We start from the raw sequence: 10,795 nt of genomic DNA, 5'->3' as shown, positions 1-10,795 counted from the left end.
GCAATCATGTGCTTAGTTAGTTCCTCAGTCATGTCAGACTCTTTGCGACCCTGTGAACTGCAGCCTGCCAGGCCCCTCTGTCCATGGGTATTCTCCAGGCAAGAATACTGGAGTGGATTGCCATGCCCTCCTCCAGGGAATCTTCCCAACCCAGGGACTAAACCCAGGTTTGCAGCTGATTCTTTACCATCTGAGCCACAAGAAGCCAGGGAAGAATAAGCAGAGGAACCAGCGATCAAATTGCCAACATTTGCTGGATCATAGAGAAAATAAGCAAATTCTGAAAAAACTACTTCTGCTTCATTGACTATGCTAAACCCCTGACTGTGTGGATCACAGTAACTGTTAAAAATTCTTAACTGTTTTGAGAAACTTGTATGCAGGTCGAAAGCAAGTTAGAACTTTACATGGAGCAAAATGACTGGTTCAAAATTGGGAAAGAAGTATGTCAAGGCTGCATATTGTCACTTGTTTAACTTATACGAAGAGTTGTTGTTGTCCAGTATCTAAGTCACATCTGACTCTTTGCAACCCCATGCACTGCAGCACACCAGGCTTTCCTGTCCTTCACCATCTCCCTGAGTTTGTTCAAACCCATGTCCACTGAGTCAGTGATGCCATCCAACCATCTCATCCTCTGCTGCCCCCTTCTCCTCTTTCGATCAATCACACTCAGTCTTTATGGTCCAACTCTCACATCCATACATGACTTTGGGGGAAATTATAGCTTTGACTATATGGACCTTTGTTGGCAAAGTGATGTCTCTGCTTTTTAATACACTGTCTAGATTTTTCACAGCAGAGTACATCATGTGAAATGCTGGGCTGGAAGAATCACAGCTGGAATCAAGTTTACTGGGAGATACACCAACAACCTCAGATATGTAAATGATAACCACTCTAATGGCAGAAAGTGAAGAGAAAATAAAGGGCCTACTGATAAAGGTGAAAAAGGAGAGTGAAAAAGCTGGCTTGAAACTCAATCTTAAAAGAAAATAAGGTCATGGCACCGGCTCCTATCACTTCATGGCAAACAGATAGGTAAAAAGTGGAAGCAGTGACAGATTTTATTTTCTTGTTCTCCAAAATCACTGCAGACGGTGACTATAGCCATGAAATTCAAAGACACTTGCTTCTTGGAGGAAAAGCTATGACAAACCTAGACAGCATATTAAAAAGCAGAGACATCACTTTGCCAGCAAAGGTCCATATAGTCAAAGCTATGGTTTTTCCAGTAGTCATTTATGGATGTGAGATTTGGACCACAAAAAAGGCTGAGCACCAAAGAACTGATGCTTTTGAATTGTGCTGGAGAAGACTCTGAGATTCCCTTGGACTTCAAGGAGGTCAAACCAGTCAATCCTAAAGAAAATCCACCCTGAATATTCATTGGAAGGACTAACGCTGAAGCTGAAGCTCCAATACTTTGGCCACCTGATGCAAAGAGCCGACCCATTGGAAAAGACCCTGATGCTGGGAAAGATTAAGGGCAGGAGGAGAAGGTTAGACAGGATCACTGACTGAATGAACATGAATTTAAGCAACTCTAGGAGACAGTGAAGGACAGGGAAGCCTGGCACATTGCAGTCCATGAGGTGGCAAATTGTGGGATGCGACTTAGTGACTGGACAGTAACAACAATGTTTGTGCATGCTCAGTTGCTCAGTCATGCCCAACTCTCTGTGACCCTGTGGTCTGTAGCCTGCCAGGCTTCTCTGTCCTTGGAATTCTCCAGGCGAGAATACTGGAGTGGGTTGCCATGCTCTCCTCCAGGGGTTTTTCCTTTCCAGGGATGGAACCCACATCCTCTGCATTGCAGGTAAATTCTTTTAAACCCTGAGCCACTGGGGAAGCTCAGCAACAATAACCATCTTCTGAAGATGATTTGCTTCTCCATCTACACTAAGAAGGAATAAACGAACATCAGGTAGAGAGGCTGGGAAGTTATTTCGGTCATGGAAGTTCCCTCAGAAAAGAGAAGGAATGATTGTTCCCTCAAATATTGTTCATTATGTAAGAATATAAGAGTATGGAAAAATGAAAAAAGAGTATAATTATCTGCAATCCAACTACTATTATTTTTAAATATTATTTATTTACTTTTATTGGAGGATAAATACTTCACAATGTTTTAGTGGTCTCTGCTGTACATCAGTGTGAATCAGTCACAACTATATATTTAATATTTTTCTTTATATGTTTGTTTATTCCCCCTTCATATATTTATATATTCACATAGTTGGTGATGGACAGGGAAACCTGGTGTGCTGCAGTCCATGTGATCGCAGAGTCGGACATGACTGAGCAACTGAAAATAACTGATATTCGCCCTTTCCATTTATATCTAATGTATGGTACTGTATTGAATAGTCTTCTATAATATCCCTTTACGTGGCTGCATACAGCTACCTAGGACAAAGTGGTATCATGGCTCTTTGGGTAATAGAAACACAATGCAATGTCTGCTATCCAAAAGTCTACAAGCAATAAATGCTGGAGAGGGTGTGGAGAAAAGGGAACCCTCTTACACTGCTGGTGGGAATGCAAACTAATACAGCCACTATGGAGAACAGTGTGGAGATTTCTTAAAAAACTGGAAATAGAACTGCCATATGACCCAGCAATTCCACTCCTGGGCATACACACTGAGGAAACCAGATCTGAAAGGGCACCCCAATGTTCATCGCAGCACTGTGTATAATAGCCAGGACATGGAAGCAACCTAGATGCCCATCAGCAGACGAATGGATTAGGAAGTTGTGGTACATATACACTATGGAATATTACTCAGCCATTAAAAAGAATTCATTTGAATCAGTTCTAATGAGATGGATGAAACTGGAGTCCATTATACAGAGTGAAGTAAGCCAGAAAGATAAAGACCATTACAGTATACTAACACATATATATGGAATTTTAAAAGATGGTAACGATAACCCTATATGCAAAACAGAAAAAGAGACACAGACGTACAGAACAGACTTTTGGACTCTGTGGGAGAAGGCGAGGGTGGGATGTTGAGAGAACAGCATTGAAACAAGTATACTATCAAGGGTGAAACAGATCACCAGCCCAGGTTGGATGCATGAGACAAGTGCTCAGGGCTGGTGCACTGGGAAGACCCAGAGGGATGGGATGGGGAGGGAGGCAGGAAGGGGGATCGGGATGGGGAACACATGTAAATCCATGGCTGATTCATGTCAATGTATGGCAAAAATCACTACAATATTGTAATTAGCCTCCAACTAATAAAAATAAATGGAAAAAAAAAAAAGAAACACAATGAAAAATTTATAAAGACTCCAGGTGTATTTAAACAAGACCCCGAGATCTGCTGGGATTGATAGCAGAAGTATGGTCCTGATTCCAAAGTATTATATAATGCAAAGGGACAGGAACCTCCTGTTCTTAATTCAATATATGTGAGACCTAGGTCTCAAAACCTAGGTGAGAAAACCCAAAAGACCTGCCAAATCAAGACACGGAGCAACACACACATTTACTATTCATCTTAGTCTAAACATTCTGCCTCAGCCCACATCCTTACGGAAGGGACTTTCATTGTTCCCATCCCACCTGAAGGACAGTGGACAGGAGCAGGGGGCTCTGAGATTGGTACAAACAGCTGCGACTCTGCCCTAAACTCAAAAGAGGTAAAACATACACCAGGACATTATATGGATCTACTGTGATCCTGACAGCAACATCTGAGACATCTAGGTCAACAAACAAAAAACAAAACAAAAAAACAAGACTGGACAATTTCTCTTGTGACTATAGAAGTAGAAAAAAATTCTGAAGAAAAACGCCAGTAAATCAAACATAGCAATATATTAAAGGACTAAGTAGAATTTATTCCAGATGCAAGAATAATTTAATATTATCATAGTTTACCTTATTAGGAGTTATAAGGAAGTATCAATATAACACATGATCGTAAGTTCTCTGATAAAATTCAAGATTGCTTTTTGTTAGAACTAAGCTAATTATTTAAACTAAATTTTAAATCCTAATTCTTAGGATTAGGAGCCTGTTTCCTTGCTGTGGTAAAGAACGTCTGTCCCAAATAATACCAGTGTCATAATCAGTGGTGAGTAACTGAAGCAAAAACAAATCAAAGGTATCTGCTATTACCTATATTAGATAACATCATTCTGGTAGTTCTAGCCAAATGCAATAAAGGAAGAAAAAGTAAAACATTCAGAAATGAAAATTGACTATAAATGATGATTGTCTATTTAGAAAGAATCCAAAGGAAATCCATTTAAAAACTTTAAGAATTAAAACTAGAATACATGTCAGTGTACTGATTCATTCAACAAATATTTATGGAAAGTCTAGCATGTGTTAAGAAATGTTCTAGAAGCTACATGTACAGTGTTAAGATAAAGATGTTCCTGCCCTCAAGAACATTACATTCTAATGAGCAAAGGGGAAAAATAAGAAACAAATTAACATAAATCTAGCGTGTGATTTTTGTTGTTCAGTTGCCAAGTCACGTCTGACTCTTTGCAACCCTGTGAACTGCAACACGCCAGGCCTCCATTGTCCGTCATCATCTCCCTGAGCCTCTTCAAACACATGTCCACCAAGTCAGTGATGCCATCTCATCCTCTGTTGCCCTCTTCTCTTGCCCTCAACCTTTCCCAGCAGCAAGGTCTTTTCCAATGAATTGGCCCTTTGCCTCAGGTGGTGAAAGTATTGGCGCTTCAGTTTTAGCATTAGTCCTTCCAATGAGTATTCAGGGTTGATTTCCTTTAGGACTGACTGGTTTAATCACCTTGCTGTCCAAGGGATTATCAAGAGTTCTCCAATCACAATTCGAAAGCATCAGTTCTTTTGCGCTCTGCCTTCTTTATGGTCCAACTCTCACATCCATAAACAACTACTGAAAAAACTACAGCTTTGACTATATGAACCTTTCTCAGCAAAGTGATGTCTCTACTTTTTAATATGCTGTCTAGTTTTGTCATAACTTTTCTCCCAAGGAGCAAGCATCTTTTAATTTCATGGCTGCAGTCACTGTCTGCAGTGATTTTTGGAGCCCAAGAAAATAAAATCTGTCACTGCTTCCACTTTTTCTTTATCTCTTTACCATAAAGTGATGGGACCAGAAGCCATGATCTTAGTTTTTTGAATGTAGAGTTTCAAGCCAGCTTTTTCACTCTCCTCTTTCACCTTCATCAAGATGCTCTTTAGTTCCTCTTCACTTTCTGCCATTAGAGTGGTATCTGCATATCTGAGATTGTTGATATTTTTCCTGGCAATCTTTATTCCAGCTCATGAGTCATCCAGTTCAGCATTTCCCATGGTGTACTCTGCATGTAAGTTAAATAAGCAGGGTGACAATGCAAGCCTTTTGAATCAGTTCATTGCTCCATGTCTGGTATTAACTGTTGCTTCTTGTCCTGTATACAGGTTTCTCAGAGGACAGGTAAGGTGGTCTGGTATTCACATCTCTTGAAGGATTTTCCGTAGTTTGTTGTGATCCACACAGTCAAATGCCTTTGTGTAGTCAATGAAGCAGAAGTAGACGTTTTCCTGGAACTCCCTTGCTTTTTCTATGAGTCGGTGGATATTGGCAATTTGGTCTCTGGTTCCTCTGGCTTTTCTAAGCACAGCTGTACATCTGGAAGTTCTTGGGTCACATACTGCAGAAGCCTAGCTTGAAGGACTTTGAGCATAATCAAAGTGAAGAGATATCTGCCAGTAACAGGCAACTTTAACCTCGGACTACAAAATGAAGCAGGGCAAAAGCTAACAGGGTTTTTCCAAGAGAATGTACTGGTCATAGCAAACACCCTTTTCCAACAACACAAGAGATGACTCTATACATGACTCTATACAGATGATCAATACTGAAATCAGATTGATTATATTCTTTACAGCCAAAGCTAGAGAAGCTCTATACAGTCAACAAAGAACAAGACCTGGAGCTGACTGTGGCTCAGATTATCAGCTCCTTATTTCAAAATTCAGGCTCAAATTGAAGAAAGTAGGGAAAACCACTAGGCCATTCAGGTATGATATTAATCAAATACCTTATGATTATAAAGTAGAGATAACAAATAGATTCAACGGATTAGATTTGGAAGACAGAGTGTCTGAAGAACTGTGGACAGAGGTTTATAACACTGTACAGGAGGCGGTGACCAAAACCATCTCCAAGGGAAAAAAAAATACAGGAAGGCAAAATGGTTTTCTGAGGAGGCCTTACAAATTGCTGAGAATAGAAGAGAAACAAAAGGCAGAGGAGAAAAGGAAAGAGATACTCAACTAAATGAAGAGTTCCAGAGAATAGCAAGGAGAGATAAGAAAGCCTTCTTAACTGAACAATGCAAAGAAATAGAGGAAATCAATAGAATGGAAAACACTAGAGATCTCAGGAAAATTAAATATACCAAGGAAATATTTCATGCAAAGATGTGTACAGTAAAGGACAGAAACAGCAAGGACCTAACAGAAACAGAAGAGATTAAGAAGAGGTGGCAAGAATACACAGGAGAACTGTATGAAAAAGATCTTCATGACCTAGATAACCATGATGGTGTGGTCATTCATCTAGAGCCAGACATCCTGGAGTGTGAAGTCAAGCGGGCCTTGGGGAGCAATGCTATGAACAAAGCTAGTGGAGGTGATGGAATTCCAAGAGAACTATTTCAAATTTTAAAAGACGATTCTGTTAAAGTGTTGCATTCAATACACCAGCAAATTTAGAAAACCCAGCAGTGGCCACAGGACTGGAAAAAGTCAGTTGTCATCCCAATCCCAAAGAGGGGCAATGCAAAGAATGTTCAAATTACCATGCAATAGAGTGTGTTAATGGAAGGACTGATGCTGAAGCTGAAGCGCCAATATTTTGGCCGTTTGATGTGAAGAACTGACTCATTGGAAAAGACCCTGATGCTGGGAAAGATTCAAGGCAGGAGGACAAGAGGATGACAGAGGATGAGGTGGTTGGATGGCATCACAGATTTGATGGACATGAGTTTGAGCAAACTCCGGGAGTTGGTGATGGTCAGGGAAGCCTGGCAAGCTGCAGTCCATAGGGTCACAAAGAGTTGGACACGACTAAGTGACTGAACTGAACTGAGAGTGTGATAAGTGATCCAAAATAGTAGTGTGGTTATGGATGGACAGATGTCCTGGCTCCAGTGAGAATGATCAGGGAAATGTTTGAGCTGAAGTCTGAAGTCTTAAAAGCCATATTTGAAAAGAACAGAGAAAATAAATATACAGATGTCCTCAAGGTAGTTTAAATTTGAATAAAATGTTGGTAAAATGTAGATTAGCTATTTACAAAATTTTTTGAACCTATGTCATCTTCACGCAAGAAATAATCTATTAGATTCCCTGCCCCAGGTAATGCGACTTGCTGGTTAAGCATTGGCTTAACCGTATTTGCTCAACTGCTGTGTCAGGCCCAGCGCCAGGTACTGGAAACAAAGAGGTACAGAGACAGGAACTCTGTCCTCATGCAGGCTGCACTTCTGAGAGAGGAGATGGACAGTGCATACATCTATAAATAAAAGAGTAACCAAATGTGCTAAGTACTATGAAGAAAATGAACAGGGTGATGTGATGCAGAGCAGTTTTGGGGAGGAGGGGGTGCTCTGCAGGGCCAACCTGAAGTTACACACAATGGAGATCTGAAGGGTGACATGAATCCAACCTTGGAGAGGAGCAGGGAGGAGAGCTTTACAGGCAGAGGCAAATGCAGAGATGCTGAGGCAGGAGAGTGATTGACATCCCCTGGCTGATGTCTCTGAATTGAAGTAAACATGGGAGTAGCATGGGGAGGAGAGCAGGGAAAAGGGACACAAAATGAGGTTAGAGTGATAGGTATGGGCTGATAAGAAGAAAGTTCAAGGCAAGGGAGTTTAAGTCTTATTCTCAGGGCATCAGCTGGGAGACCTTGGTTCAGGCTCTGGCTACATAGTCTGCTAGATATGTGATCTTGCAAAATAAGAGTAATAATAGTGCCCATCTTGTAAAGTTGTGGAATTAAACGTGATGATGTATATAATGTGCTTAACACTTAGTTAGCTCTAACGAAATAATGTATGAAACAGAAAAGGTCAGAGAGAGAAAGAGACAGAGTATGCTCCTCAGACAGATGGCCTGTTGCATTCCACTCTGATTTCTCTTTGCACCTGGCTGGCTTCTGGGATAAGAAAGGATTTTCAGGTGCCATCTCTTTCTATCTTCAAGATGAAGGACATCTTACTTGTGGGTAGAACTTACCTCAAAATATTTATGATATAAGAATTAAAATTGTTTTTAATTGAAAATAAAGCTAGAAGACATTGAAGTAGTAAAATAGAAAGACTTATAATCTTATTATCTTAATTCAAAGACTATTTTCCCACATTTGATTATTATCCTAAAGTTCGTTCTCATTTGCATATATATATAGTTAGATATAGTCACAACTGTGTGTACATATACATTCACACTCTTAACTCAGTGGTAATCACAGTATGCATATTTGGATAAAAACTTTAAATATTGTTACTGAAAGACTTCTATGGAAGATGGTTTCACAATCTAGAGGAATCAAAGAACTAATTTTGAAGGTTCTTCAAGAACTTTGAAAGTGTTTCATAAAAATAAGGCCATTGATGTTTCTTAAATCAGTAACCAGTTTTGACACTTTTCAATACTCATTCTTTGGAAATTCTTCTGAATAGTGATTCTGCCTACTTCCATTACAGTTGCTTTTCCTTTTAAAAGACAATGCCCTTTCTGTAACAATCCTTGTGCATATATCAAGGGACAACTCAAAAATAAATCATTTTTGTTTGTTCTCAGAGCATCTTCTCATTCTTAAATAAATCAGGGTAAGTAAGAGCACCCACAATGATGGTGGGATGGAGACTTTGATAACCACTGCCAATCCAGGGGGAAATAATGCTATCCCAACTCTCAGTAGATTTTTTAAAAAGTTCTCAATAATCAACTTCTTCAAAATCAAAGACATACACTTGTTGGCTTCCATGGTGCTAATCCATCAAAAATGATATTGCTCTTTGAGTTCAGGAGATTGTTTGCTAGGTAATTTGAAAGTACAAGGAAGGTGAGAAGATAACAGAACACTTTTTATTCAACCCCAGCTTGATTTCATGGACAGGTGGGGAAAGTGAAACAGGAAGAATAAAGGAAAATTCTAACATAGAAAAGACAGAGTTCAGTTCCTTCCACGCTGGGAGGAAATGTCCACTCAGAGTGAAATGAGCAAGATTGAGAACTACATACTCCTTTTCCCATCAGCTGTTACACAATAGCCTCTTGCAACCTCTAATTAACTGAACCATTAAAGTTAATTAATACATGCTTAAATCAAATGGTGGCTCAGACTAAACTGAAGGTTTTTTTCTTTTTTTTTTTTTATTAAGAATCAAAGTTTAACACTTCAAGGACACCCCAAATGAGTTACTGGTGGGGTTACAGAAGCTTCCATTCAAGCCACCACAGCAAGAATCAAGACTATTAAAGTTGAAGCAATCATCTCTTTGGATACATAAAAACTATATATTAAAGCATGTCACAAAGTGCAAAAGGGGAGGATTCAGCAGAGCAAAGGCAAGCAGCAGACTGATTGTCCTTACAATAAGGCAGGGAAACTCATTTTGGAGTTCATACTGCCAGGAAAGAAAGCTGCTTCAGGCAAAAAAAAAAAAAGGTTTTCATTGATTCTTATTACAGCTAGCAAAGGCAAGCTCAAAGAAAATCAAGGTTCAGATTTCTCATGACTGTAGTTGGATTTGCAACAAAGAGAGCCTTTGGTCACTTTTCATATGTAGGCTGAAAAAGCAGCAGTGAGATTTTAGCCAGTGATTCTGACCCCAGGCTGACACCTCAGTGCCCAAGCTCTGAGCTCCTCAGGGAGGACGGCCTGGAATTGCTCCTGCACCAGCATTTCCACAATCTGCTCCTTTGTGTGAATATCAGGTCGCAGCCACTGTCCAGCAAGCTCCTGGAGATGTCTCAGGACATCCCTGGGCCCAGCTGCATCTTCATAGCGGAACTCCCGGAACCTCTGCCTGGAGGCTGCAGGGTTGAGAGGCCTCCTTAGGGGCACGGCCTCCAGGTCGTCTTGAGTCTTCAGCCGGGCTCTCTGCTGGGACCTGGACCTGGGGCGGCGCTCTCAGGATGCCTTCTGGCTCCTCAGCCATCATCTCATTTGGTGGTGACCTTATTTCATCATTCTGGACTTCATCTCTTTGCATCTCTGGATACCCTTCAGTCTCCATCCTAGAACTCTGCAAAAGGATTTTTCCGACTCCTGCGCAGGTGGCCCTCGGAAGGCCGGGTGAACGGGGGAAGGAGAGGAGCGAGACGCCAAGCCCCGCCACCAGCTCCGGGAAAGAGTGAAGGTTTTTTTCTTTTATACATTTTAAAGAAAGTTTATTAGCATATTTGGATTTTTTTTCTCTTTTGATTCAAAAATCCTAGGTTTTACTAGGAATAAAATCACCATATCACCCAGCAGCGCTGCTCTAGGCATATACCCCGAGGAAACCAAAACTGAAAGAGACACATGTATCCCATTGTTCATTGCAGCACTATTTACAATAGCTAGAACATGGAAGCAACCTAGATGTCCATCAACAGAGGAATGGATAAAGACATTGAATATATACACAATGGAATATTACTCAGCCATAAAAAGGAATGCATTTGAGTCAGTTCAAATGAGGTGGATGAACCTAGAACCTATTATACAGAGTGAAACGAGTCAGAAACAGAAAGATAAATACCATATTCTAACACATATATATGGAATCTAGAAAAA

General features: G+C 40.4%; 1 pseudogene; it reads right to left on the bottom strand.

Annotated features, from left to right (window-relative positions):
- Positions 1–9,368: 9,368 nt before the first annotated feature.
- LOC139037033 (SCAN domain-containing protein 1-like) lies at positions 9,369–10,322 on the bottom strand (annotated as a pseudogene).
- Between the last annotated feature and the right edge of the window lie 473 nt (positions 10,323–10,795).

Source organism: Odocoileus virginianus, chromosome 10 (genome assembly GCF_023699985.2).
Source record: "Odocoileus virginianus isolate 20LAN1187 ecotype Illinois chromosome 10, Ovbor_1.2, whole genome shotgun sequence".
Classification (NCBI taxonomy): domain Eukaryota; kingdom Metazoa; phylum Chordata; class Mammalia; order Artiodactyla; family Cervidae; genus Odocoileus; species Odocoileus virginianus.
Note: the sequence above shows the minus strand (reverse complement) of the source record. Positions and strands in the feature narration are given on the sequence as shown.